Source organism: Sus scrofa, chromosome 13 (genome assembly GCF_000003025.6).
Source record: "Sus scrofa isolate TJ Tabasco breed Duroc chromosome 13, Sscrofa11.1, whole genome shotgun sequence".
Taxonomy (NCBI): domain Eukaryota; kingdom Metazoa; phylum Chordata; class Mammalia; order Artiodactyla; family Suidae; genus Sus; species Sus scrofa.
This window is the reverse complement of record NC_010455.5, coordinates 152,493,248-152,506,518: the sequence shown is the minus strand read 5'-3', so window position 1 is coordinate 152,506,518 and position 13,271 is coordinate 152,493,248. Positions and strand designations below refer to the sequence as shown.

The window sequence follows — 13,271 nt, the reverse complement described above, 5'->3', positions numbered from 1 at the left end:
ATTTTTATATTTTTTCATGGAATTTATATATATATATAGGTATGTATATATATGTGTGTGTGTGTATAAATTTTAAAGTTAATGCAGCGTCCAGAACCTCTTCTACAAACATCTTTCTATTGGTATTAGTAAGAAAACTTCTAATGTTTCTGCATTAAGCATGTTTGTTCTGTTTCTGATCAATACCTTTAACTTATTATAAGAGTCCTAACAATATTTTGCAAAGAATTGGCACTAAATTTTATCAAATACTTTTTTCTGTTTCTATTAAGGACTAACACTTTTTTTCTTTTGTTTACTAATGCGCAGTGTCCATTACATAATAGGCATGCAATAAATAATGTTGAATAAAAAATAAATTCATTGAAAATATATATAATTTGACTAGAAATGAATTTGATGCTTAGAATAAAAGTTTTAAGGAAAAAAAGGGGGACCTGAAAATACCTAATCCATGTCCTTACTTTGCAGATGGGACAAACAGAGGTTGAGATAAGTAAACAGTATTGCCTGCAGAAATATGTACTTCTTTTCATCCTACTACCTGCTGTTGAATTAGGTAAAATTAAAAAGTGTTAAGAAATTTCATAAATTACTTGCCTTTCTGTTATGTACCATGGCATCAAAATGTGAAATTTAAAGAGTATATATCTGCAAGTTTTACAAAATAAAAAATAACTCCTCAATCTTGCCCAACTATACAGAAATAAAAGGCACAGATGTTTCAAGCAGTGTCAAGTATGGTGACAATGAAGCAATGTTATTTCCTTTTTTCAAAGCCAACTGGCTTCTGTATAAATTGACAGCACTTCATTCATGAATACTCAAGTAAGTTAATTTGTGCAGCAATGTAACACAAAGTTTTAGAAAATCAATGCCCACCAGATAGACTGTGGACTGAATTCCAGTTTCACCACCTTCCAAGTCTAGGGCGCTAGGCAATTTAACCACTTGTTAGCTTTAGGAACCTAACTCAGTTTCCTTCTCCATAAAACCAGAATAAGAATATTTGCTACAAAGAAATTTTCTTAGTATTAAAAGATATAACGTTTGTAGTATCATTTAATACACTGACTAGTAAGCACACACTGATGATAATTATCATGATGTGCAAAAATCCATTCCTCTCAGTACACTGTAATTATACAATGGAAATATCTGTGTATAAATATTCATACCCCCATATATATTATGAATGAAAGCTTGTTACATTTGCTAAATCATTTATTTTTGTACCTCAATGGAAATGTTTTTGTAATTGAGTTACCACATGGAATCTCACAGTTGCAAAGCATGAATGAGATCTGATATTACATAATATAGACTTAAAGATTAAAATTTGGATGAGCTAAATTTCCCAAAATATTTACAATGTTAGTATAGCCTCTTAAAGCAACTCTTTAAATAGTAAATTTTTCTCTGCCTTTTTAATTACAATATGATCAAATGTCACATTTTGTCAATTACTTAAAATTATCTTTATATAAATTATACATGACATAGCTGTTCCTGAAAGGGAGTAAGGAGTATGGATTCAAAGACATTCTCAGATACTTACTTTCCATATAAAGTAGATGATTAGCTTGTTCTTTTCTCATTTGCATTTTTCTTATGGAACTGAAGTGAGTAATGTTGAGCTGTCTATGCTTCAGAGCAATAGAACACAGCTAACTTTTTGAAGAATAGATTAATAAATTAAAGACTGAAGTGATCATCTCTGAACTGTTTTACTTGCCCTCTAGAAAATTTCTTTGCTTGTGCTTCCAGTATCTTTTGAATTGTCAGCACCATTCAAAACATTTCATATGATTTTGGCATGGACATCATTCCAGACCATCCATGTTGCTTTTCACTCTGTCCTCCTCATGCCTGAACCACATGAACAAACCAACTATATATTTTGAATTAGGGTCTGCAATATTTCTCAGCCCTGAAACAGATATGAGTTCCAAGATGCTTTTGTGCCTATGTAGCTATTGCTTTCTCCACCTCAACCTCCTGAGTTCCTTCCATGGGAATGGAAAACTGTCTCAAGCCCTGATTTATATCCCAGTTTTCTAAATAGGATTTCCTGTTTTCCCTGAGAATTGGACCCTCCATGTCTCCTGCCAATAGCTGGCTGGACTCCTCCTTCAACCCAGATGGACTCCCACACTCCAGAAGCCACACAATCCCTGTCCACCTGTCTCCATAGCATTACTGTGGGAAAACTCAGGCTGAGGGGCCCCAACCACGATTTGACTCTCAGGATATCAATTCAAGCCCAGATGGAGAACAAATTTGCTACATCAACTTGGATCTAAACCAGATTCCTGCCACCATCCTCATAGGCAAATGCTCTGCTGAGCAGGATTCCCCAGTCCTAGCACCACCATCTCTAACTTATTTTTCTCATGTTTTCAGCATGCCAAAAAACTGAGGATTCATCATGTCACATAACTTGCCCTACAAGGTTTATTATAATAAATATCTTTGGGAGCCTGATGCTCTCTTCTTTTCTCTCTGGCATCTTTCATTAACACAATGTCAATGAAAAGTACCCAGAGATGTACCCAGTATGATTCTAGGATACCCTAAGCTCATTTCTAATGCCTCATCAGCAAAGTAAAATGGGATTCTCTACAGTTATAACACTGAGTTAAAACAATGAAATTTGTATAGTTTATGCTGTTTGTGTAAGCCTGCTTGTGACACACTGTATTACCATAACAAAATACCACAGATTAGGTGGGTGGTTTAAGCAACATAAATGTATTTTCTCATAGTTCCATAGGCTAGATATCCAAAATCAAGGTTTTGGTAGGTTTCAGTTTCTTCTGAGGCCTACATCCTGGCTTGTAGATGGCTGCCTTCTTGCTGTGTCCTAACATGTATTTTTCTTTGTGCAAGTACACACATGATATCTTTCTCATGTGTCAAAATTTTCTCTTATAAGGATACTAGTCAGTTTGTATTAGGACTCATCCTGTCTTATTTTAAATTAACTACCTCAACAATAAGGACCCACTGTATAGCACAGGAAACTGCATTCAGTATCTTGTAATATTTAATTGCCTCTTCTCCAGTTAGAGTGGCATTTTGAGGTACTGGTGGTTAGGGCTTCAACATACAAATTTTGGAGGGAATGAATGACAATTTAGACTATAACACACGTGAAATAATCTTCTTCACAAGGCCTTATTATATAGCTTAGAGGAATAAATCATCCATAATAGACCTATTTTAGAGGTTATTAAGTGGCTGAAAAAACTATTTCAAACTTTTAATCCTGACCTCACTGGGAACTTGTGAGATAATACTAATAGGTAAAGTGAGTAAAATTTTATATCACATCAAATCAGACTTCATGAAAAGGGGTGGACAATAGTGAAACTAGTTATTGTACCTTGATAAACCTCTAGTTTTTAAGTTGGTTTAACTGATGCTTCAGATAGAAATATCTGGATCTACCCATGTACGATGTTTTATTTATACTACAATCAATTATATCCCTTGAAATGTTTAATGAACATTTTTAATCACCAGATATTTTATGTTAGCCTGGAGTATGAACAAACAGAATATGAGTCGAAGAAGTAGTCTGTTCACTAACAACTATTACTGGTATAAAATTTTACAAGATCTGAGAAAAAGGACTCAATTTTTCTGGCTGATAAAATGATCAGAAAATGGTCAAGTATTCAAAAATAAATTCTATGCAAAGACCCATTTTCATGATGTGGTTTTTAAATATTGATTGTTCTCCCCACTGGCTAGGCCACTTGAAAAATGCCAAAGTTTCCTATCCCTCAAGTCAATCCTTCCAATTAGAGAAGGCACTGGCTAATTCTGGATGTGGGAGAATTTTAGAATCCACACAGTAGGAAGGCTCCTTTGCACCTGCTGGCACCACTCAGATGCATCTGTTGCCACTGCTGTGCAGGCTGCAAGGATACCTGCCTGGCACACAACACACTGAGGACCAAGAACAGGGAGCCTTCACTGCAGGCCCCTCTTTCCCACAGTGTTCCTGAAGCTTGCTCTATTAGCACTGTTCCCAGATCTTGGTCTCTCCTGTCCTCATGCTCCTTTTGTTTTGGCTCTCACCTGGGCTCAGCTTCTCTTTTTCCTTCCATCCTCAGACTGTAATGAAACTTTTTGTATAGAAATTTGCCCCTGGTAAGAGTATATCTGTAGAACAAATTCCTTGAATTGGACTTGTGGGGACTGTTCAGTATTTTTTTAATGTGTAAAGAAGAAGCAAAAGTGATGCACTAAGAAAACCTTTTGCTTTCCCCCTTCACTGTTGAAAGAGCACAGGTTTCTATATTACTCTAAGTTATATTAAGAACGTTTTTGGCCATGGGGAGGGTAAGAGGCAAAGGAGAGTCCAGAAGGGAAGAAAAAAAAGGAAAATAGAGAAAAGAAGTCAAGAGAAAACTGGAAGGTTTTCAGGCAAAAAAGAGGAACAGTTGGTAGGGAGGAAAAGATTTAAACTATGCCCAAGCACAGTGACATTCACGTCCAAAATTAAAATTATCTGCTGATTGTTGCTGAAAACCCACAACTCTTTTTTTAATCTTACTTTCACTATCATAGTCTTCTTAGACTGACATAATTACCTTTAGGGGTTTCATCAGCATTTGGCAAAATTACAGCATCTCAATTTCAAAAATGTTTTATTTCCAGAAAGGGACCTAAAGCCTCGTATTTTTTAACACATGGCAAGTGGTTAGCTGTTCACAACTTTTTACCTAAAGAGTGATATAATTAACCCGCATATGTTACATTCCCAGTACTGGATGTCCATTAATGATTTTTTTCTTAGAAATCAGACTTCATTTAATAATAAACTAGCATTTGAAATTACTATGTATTCATAATCCTAGCATCTTGGCAAATACAGCCAAGGTTCCCTTTCACAGACTAGCCTTCTGTTGTTCTCACTACATTTCACCCTGCAGCAGGTGACAGACAGTCCATGTGAGGATGAACGTGGAGAAAAGCAAAAGGAATGTACTGCGTCGTCTTTGAAAGTAATTTATCTTTTGATTTCATGCTCACATAAGGAGATAAAAATGTCTGGCTATCTTAGGTAAGTGAGGTAAAGTTGAGTGAAGTGGCAAGCTCCTTGATCTCAATGATGATGGTGGGTGGGGAATGAGTCATTGTGGCTGCAGAGGAACAGGTGGTCCTTAGATGGTAGATTCAGAAGTTTAATTGTATCAGCTCAGTTGGGGAGATCAGGCCTTGGCAAAAGGAGAAATGTAACCCAATTCTGAATAGGCTGCTTTATAAACCTGTTGCAAATTGGTTAATTTACAATGAGAAACATGCTTTTGAATAAAATAATAGTTTTCTCCAGGATGAAGATTTAAAAAAGTAATAATAATTGTTTATGAAAATGCAACTATATGAGTTTAAACTCAGAACAAGGGGGTTAACATGATAAAAACCATAGCACCTGCTCAGAAAACATAGTTTGTTACAGTTACTCATCTCCGCCTTTGCAGCATGAAACAGCCATGGAAAAGGCAAGCAAAGGAATGGGCAAGGCCATTTCCCACTAAACTTTATAAACCAAACAGGGAGCAGGCAGGCTCTGGCTTGAGTCTGCACTACAAGTCACAAGCACAATCATACATGAGATTCATCAAAACCCCTGAGGTTAGTGTTACCTATTTCACTGGGTGAAGAAACTGAGGCTCAGAGAAACTAATCGACTTACTAAAATAACACAAATAATAATGCTAATGAATTTTTCAAACCAGGACTTCCTACTTCAAATCAGATTCTACTACATCAAAGTTGGGTAGTCAAGAGGTAATTTTTTTGAGGTAATAGTAAAGTCTTCAAAAACTTTTCTTAATTCAGAATAAAGTGTTTTCTTCTAATCGCCAGGTTGTGTAAGGTGAAATTATCATTTTCTCCAAGAGAGAAATACCAACATATTAATCCTCGAACTCGAATATTTTTTAAAACTCTATCAAGATTTGAACACTTACAATATGATTCAGCTGCACAAAGAAAATACCCTCTTAAATTCTTTAAATCTGCATTTATCTTTTTCATAACCTCTAATTATGGGTAGGAAGATTTTTTTTTTCAACTCACCAGTTAAACTGCTTCTGCCTTTTTTCGTTTCAGCAATCCTTAATCAGTCTTTTCAAAGTTAAACTCCTATTAGGACTTCTGAAAATTTGCCTCTTTCACAGAATTTTGTCTTTTAAGGTAAATGTCCAGTCTTTCAGATTTAACGCCTTAATGCTCTTAAGTTTATATGGGTGTGTGAGGGGGGTTGACGTTGTCCTCATAGCAGTGAGTAAAGGACACATGAAAAGACTGTGGAGAGATTCATTCAAGTCCATGAGGTATCACCTGGATCTCTATGGTCTCTTACACAGAGTATATGGAGTAGCTTGCTTCCCAGATTGGTGACTGCTGATGGGCATCTGGCTGTAACAGGCTTTTAGGGCGTCATGCTGGCACCACTGCCAGAAGCCATAGTACCACCATTTCACCCAAAGTCCTCACCTTAGGTGGCCACTCTGTCTTGACCCCAAGGCTCCGCTACCCATTTCATCACTCTTCATCGCTTTATTGGAGTATGCAGGAAATTCAGGGATCCCAGAATTGCTCTATGGTCCATCTATCTAGCTACCTTACAGCAGGATACACACAACCACTCCATGCCCCTATGCAGTGTGGGAGGTATCTGAGGGCTAGAGGCTGGAAGGCTCTCATTCAGTCTTTCAGAGAAGCACGATGCAGGCCCCTCATGCTCAGGAATATATCAAGTCAACTCCTTTCTTTTTTTTTTTTTTTTTTTAATTAAGGCAGTTAATAAGAGCCCTTACTCCTGACCTACTCACCCTCCTCTCTGTCCTTTCCTCTACCTTCCTCTCCCCACCAACTACCATGCCTGAAGCAACAGTTTCTTTCTCCCCTCTCACTCTTGCTCTCTGTTCCCACTTGTTAAGAACCTCACTTAATAGGCCTCACTCGTGTTATGCTTCATGAAGAGATAAACGAACCTAGAAAATCCTCCATTTTGCCAAAGCCAGGCTTTCAAGTCTATTGTCTTCCTTAAACTTCTATCAGTGTCAGAGGTGAGTATTTATTCACTTTCTCTTTGATTTCCCCTTCTGCCATTCTTAATCCTTTCCTTAGGTAGATATATTCCTAAAATTGGCTAGGAAATTAAATGTGAATATTAATACATACACACATTTTAAAAATATAAATTCTATTACACATTCACCATTGCAGTATTTCCCACTATAATGACATATTTTCATAATTTTAAATTCCCATATTCCTAAAACATCTTCCATTGTTCATACTTTAAATTGTGTGCTTCCTGATGACCCAAAGAAATAAATCAGTATTTATTTCCAAACAGAGAGTTGGACTGCTGAGAGTATAAAATTTCAAAATGTATGGATTCTTTTAAGGTCAATAATAGAGAATGGCACATTTCCACTTCTTTAACAGATTGTATTTGATTCTCGTCCTCACTTTATAGACTCTTGGAAATAGGTGGGGGCGGGGGGGAGAGCTTATCTAGAAACTATCATGTAAGATAGCCCAGGCAGCATAACAGGTGTGTTTGGGATCCTCACATTCCCACACCCTAGATTAGAATTCAAGCCTCTGAACTAACACACTGCCCTTCTCTAAAACCTGAAAAAAATTAAATTTCAGGTCTCTGAGTGACAAGCAGTCTTAACTTTCTTGTGGCAAGGATCTTCTTAACTCTCTAGAGTCAAGACTGAAATAATTTCCTCCTCTTCATGGCATGATAAAAACTGCCTTCTCAGATCCATTCAATTATATGACTATTTTAGAGGTAGAAAGTTTACTTTGTAATTTAAAATTTTTTTACTCCTTTTTCTGAAAGCACGTTAATTTGTCCCACTAATGCCTTATTAAATGAATAAATCAAGTATGATCCCCATGTATAGATGAGAAATCACATACAAGTTTTATGAAATATCCAGTGTGTACAAAGAACTGCAATTAGAATCCAGTTTCCTAAATTTTAGAAGAGTTCATGGCCATTATTTCAAACCACTCTTCTTTTTACATTGTTTCCACAATTTTTTTGTTCACCACATAAGGAATTATTAGAAAGAGTTATTTAGTCTGTTCTTAACCTTCTATTTCTGAGCCCAACTTCAAATGCTTATGTAGGAGAGAAAACTGTTAGCTTATCAGGATAAGGATTTTATAATTTTACTATGAAGTTTTCTTTGGGGAATTGTATGACTATGTTATTTTCAAATCTGCATTATGAGTCATGTGATAATGAGGAGTTTGTCCTTGTCATGTTTCTAATTAAAGTTTTCTCTATAGCTCCTTTTTCTGACACTTGGATCATTTTTGTGATATTTGAGCCTTTCTAACATTTCTATTCATTAGATAAACTCAACAGTCTCATAAATTTTCAAATATTGCTTCATATTTTACCCAAGTATACTAATCCTTGATTTTACTGTTTTTCCTTTATTACTCTTTTCCTACTTGCTTTCTATGTGCTATAATTTTCATACCAAACTTTATTACAAACTCTCATCTCACAACATATGTTTACTTCTGAATTTACATCTTGCCCTGTATCTTGAAAATATAACCAAGTATTTTTAAATTCTAGAAACAAAAGATAAGACATCAACATTACATTCAAGCTATCAATGATTAAATTACCTCTGGCTTAATTCAAATTATGGTATGTGGCAAATTCATGCTGCAACACACAATTATTGAATCTTTGTATACACAGTGACATCCAATACACTATTTATAAGACAATTAAGTGTTTCCTAGTCATGAGATAAAAGAAATATATTGTTAGCAAGTGTTACTTATTGAGTAATTAGACTGCCTCATTACAGGTCCGAGAAGAAAAAAAAAAAAAAATGTCATGGGGGCAAATGCAGTTGTGTAGAAAGAAATTCCACTTTCTGAGGAATCTTAACACTTTCAGATCCCACTTTTCTTAGTGAGATACTGAAAAGCCCTGACCTATCTCTCACTCCACTCCACACTCCTTTTCAGGAACTAGAATTTATGAGGTAAGGTAGGCCCTGCATTTTGCCCACCTTCTTAGAGTTCCCTTGCACTTCTCACAGTAGTACATCCTTTCCACCTTGTTCATGACCTGACAACTCAAAGTTCTCATTTTCCTAGTGAATAATAGTTAGGTACTGACTTAAATTACATGAATATCTGTATGTATTTTTTCTATAAAAGCAGAAATGGAGGCTATATTTTCCACCACTAAACTGCTAATGCCTAGCACAGAGTCTGGCTGTGTGCTATCTACACGTTTGTTACATGCTTCACATAGTGATGCTATTCACAGGCAAAAGAGACTCCTAGAATTTTTTAAAAATTAATTCTTTTAATCATGGACTTGGAGAAGAGACTTGTGGTTGCCTGATGGGAGGGGGAGGGAGTGGGAGGGATCGGGAGCTTGGGCTTATCAGACACAACCTAGAATAGATTTACAAGGAGATCCCGCTGAATAGCATTGAGAACTATGTCTAGATACTCATGGTGCAACAGAAGAAATGGTGGGGGAAAAACTGTAATTGTAATGTATACATGTAAGGATAACCTGACCCCCTTGCTGTACAGTGGGAAAATAAAATAAAAAAAAAATTAATTCTTTTGATTCCTATATACATATAAATGTGCTATGTTTCTCTTTTAATAAAGCAAGATGTTTTTATTCATAATATTCTCAACATTCTCATTTATAAAATCTCTCCTACCTTTCTTTCCCTTGGCTATATGATTTTATGAACAGCAAGAAAGATCTTTCTGTTTTTTCACATCTGCTTGCTGATTCAAACTCCCTCCAGTTTTAGATCTCTCACTAAAAAAAAAAAAAAAAAAAATGGTGAGCAAGTAAGAAACAACCTCTTTCTCATAGTATGATTATGAGGATTAAATGCAGCAATGCATACAAAGCCTTGCTCCAGAGCAGATTTATTTTTAAAATGCCTACAGGGCATTCCCAATGCTCAATAAACATCAGTTGCCTTTTTTCTCCTTCTCTTTTTGTTCCAGCTACAAAAGGAAACACCATCTATTCTAAGAAGACCTCCTTAGGCTAAAATGAGATTCTCTGTTTAAACAAAGCCCTTCTCTAAATAAGAAAGTAACCAAAGTCACAGGGTTGTGCTAAGCACAAACAGCAGTTGTATAGGTGATGGAGAGCTGAAGTCAGCTCAATAAATCATGAAAGAATACAAAGTTTAACAAAGATGAGTTTAATTGGAAACTGTAGTATCTCCATCTGCTCCAACATCTTTTATTGAGTCTCAATTATTATTGCCTGAGGCAGATAAGCTTTAGACTAATCTGAATGAAGTGAGGTGTAACATTAATTGTTACATTTGAACTCTTACCAGATTAGAAACTGTGCAGCTACACATACGCCACATAATAGCTTTCAGATCCTCTTTTTTTCCCCTATTTTCAAGAGATTATTCTATCTAGGGTGTTTTGGCATGCTATTAAAAAAAAAATCTTGCACAGGATAAAATGTTTCCTAGAACTTGGTTTCATGTGAGAGAAAGGGATACAGATCTATCAGTCTAGTATATAGCCACATGCAACTCATTTTACCTTCCCAAGTGCAGATGAGAGACATAAAAATACTACCTTTTGCCATAAAAGGAAAAAAGAAAGAAAGAAAAAAAGCTGTCCTTGGAAGAACTGATCACCAGGGACAAAGGTAAATTCAGTGAAAGGAGAAAATGAACCAACATTTAGGAAGTAAGAGGTCAGCCACAAAACTCTATTCGTAGGAATTATTATTCATATTTAATAAATAGGCTCGTGGAGGTTAAGTGGAAGTCACCAGCTAGTAAACGGATGAGCAGAGATTTAAACTCAACTGGGTTGGATTTTTTTCCTTTCAAATATGGTTCATTCTACTGCTCCTCCCTGTTTTATGAGCAACAAACTTAGAGGACTGTTGTTAGAATCAAACTGATAATGTAGATGAAATGTGCTTTAAGGGTTGAAGGGTGGAGGTGTCTAGTCGACATACGGACATACCTCGATCCAGTTTCTCCATCAGTAAAATGGAATGTTACAAAAATAAAACTGGAGAAAGTTTTAAGGACACTTTGGAAAGTTAAAAACTATGATGTTTCTCAATTTTATATGCTTATTTATAGTAAAGAAGCAGAAAGCCTCTTACATGAAGACCCTTCTTCCTTTCCTCCTATCTTTCCTCCTCACTGCTCTTCCCCTTCTCCTATCACAAAGTCTCGTGTACATATAGTTGAAGAGAGTGAAGCTTAAAACAAATATCCAAGAAAATAAAAAGAGAAGGTAAAGAGGAGAGCACTTAAAATCTTCAGGGAGAAATGAACCTGTGTTTCATATCTTGGGGCAATGTTCTCAGAATTCTCCCAGAACTACAATAATATCATTGCTTATTTGATTTATAAGCTTCCTTAAGAACAGAGGTGGTATCATAAAGTTTTTTGTATTCCCAGCATCTAGCACAGTGAAGAACACTTAAATATTTATTCTTGGTAGGCAATACATGTGTCCGAGCACGTGCACACACACACACACACACACAAACTGATAGTGAAGTCCTTGTGTTTAAGAATTTTGTTGTACCTATCTTGAGATAACTGAGGCAACTATGATAAGCTATAAAAAGCATATTAGGAGTCCTAGATTTTGAAAGAGGAAACCAGAATTACAAATTCGAATTCATAGTCCAATAGGGGAGTTCCCACCATAGCACAGGAGGGTAACGATCCTGCATTGCCAAAGCTGTGGCATGAGTTGCAGCTGCTGCTGCTGGGATTCGGCCCCTGGCCTGGGAACCTCCATACACCACAGGTTCAACTGAAAAAAAAAAAAGGCCAATAGGTAGGGGAAACCATAAAATTATGGTGTCAACAAAGTCAGGAAATATTTTTATTTCAATGAGAGAATAGATAGTGTAAAACTGACCCTACAGTGAGGTCAAAAAATATATATAAGAAAATGTGTCCACAGTGTTTTAAACAACAAGGAGAAAATCAGCAGCCTTCTCAAAAGCAATAAATTGATTCAGTCTTATAATATGATTATAGTTTCACTTACTAAAAACGTCTAAAATGTCTAAATCATCTCACATTTTATTTACATGGAAAACCAAGTTGCCATAATCAATACATTCATTCATTCAACCAACAAACTGAGCATACACTAGCTTTGTGTGTGTGGGTACCAGGGATAAAATGTAGATAAGTATAACGGACTTTCAGGGCACTATTCAACTAATTTACCTTTTTTTCTTTTCAGACTTTTATTTGTATCAAAATAATTTTGAGGAAACTTTGGAAAACATTCCTTTGAGTTTTCCTTATGTGTGAGTGAAATTGAATCATATACTATTTTAGACAAAGGTATCTACATTTTTATAGGCTTCAAAGAACTCTAATGCACGTCAGTGTTTTAAACTACTAATACATCAGCCCTCTAATAGTAATAATATAAAGGTAAACCTATGGTTTCTATTCCTATTTCAGCAAGATGGAGAAATAAAATGACCTGAATAGTCTCAAAGTCAAACATCACATAGAATATAATATACAGCTGACTTTTCAAGAAAGAGAAAAATACTTTTACATCTGGATGTATAGGATGAAAAATACCTCGGTTGTAGTGATAATTACCAAAAAACCAAAGTGAAGTAATAGTCATATTTTCAATGTGACAAAGAAGTCTAGAAAACTGAGATCCTCCATGCCTGAAGGCAGGTATCTGGTCTAGGTACAGCTGACTAAGGAGAAAGATGATAAAGATGAAATGATTACATGGGAATGAGAGAGGTCAGACAAGCCTTGAATGAAAGTGTAAACTGAACTGGAGTACAGAAAAGTCCCAAGTACAAGAACAAATTGTTGAGCCTGAAAATCCTCTTCACCAAGTCTACTCTCAAAATTCTGCAAAGAGAGTTTCAGTGGAGGAACAACTAGAAATACAATCCATGCATTCCCATGATGACTGAATGGCTGAGTCCTATAGGTATAGAATCCAAAGATTAACCAATGTATTTGAAGCTGTAGTCAACTCAGTCCCAGCTCAAATGCTTATGAGATTTAAAGAGAATGAACACAATCTAATAAAACTGTAACCAGATTCAGCTCAACACAGGAAAAGGACTCAACTCTATGGACTACAAAACAGACAATATGGTACCTCAATCTCTACTTTTTATGCACCATATCTGGAATAAAATTTTTAAAAAATAAAAGGAAGGAAATTCAAGT

The 13,271-nt window shown here is 35.8% G+C and overlaps 1 long non-coding RNA gene across 1 annotated transcript in view; it reads right to left on the bottom strand.

Moving 5' to 3' along the window:
- LOC102158095 overlaps positions 1 to 13,271 on the bottom strand; it is a 64,078-nt gene that overhangs the window by 25,865 nt on the left and 24,942 nt on the right. The window contains exon 2 of the long non-coding RNA XR_307184.2: positions 9,756 to 9,859. This is a non-coding gene — a long non-coding RNA (uncharacterized LOC102158095). The remainder of the gene's footprint in view (positions 1 to 9,755; positions 9,860 to 13,271) is intronic.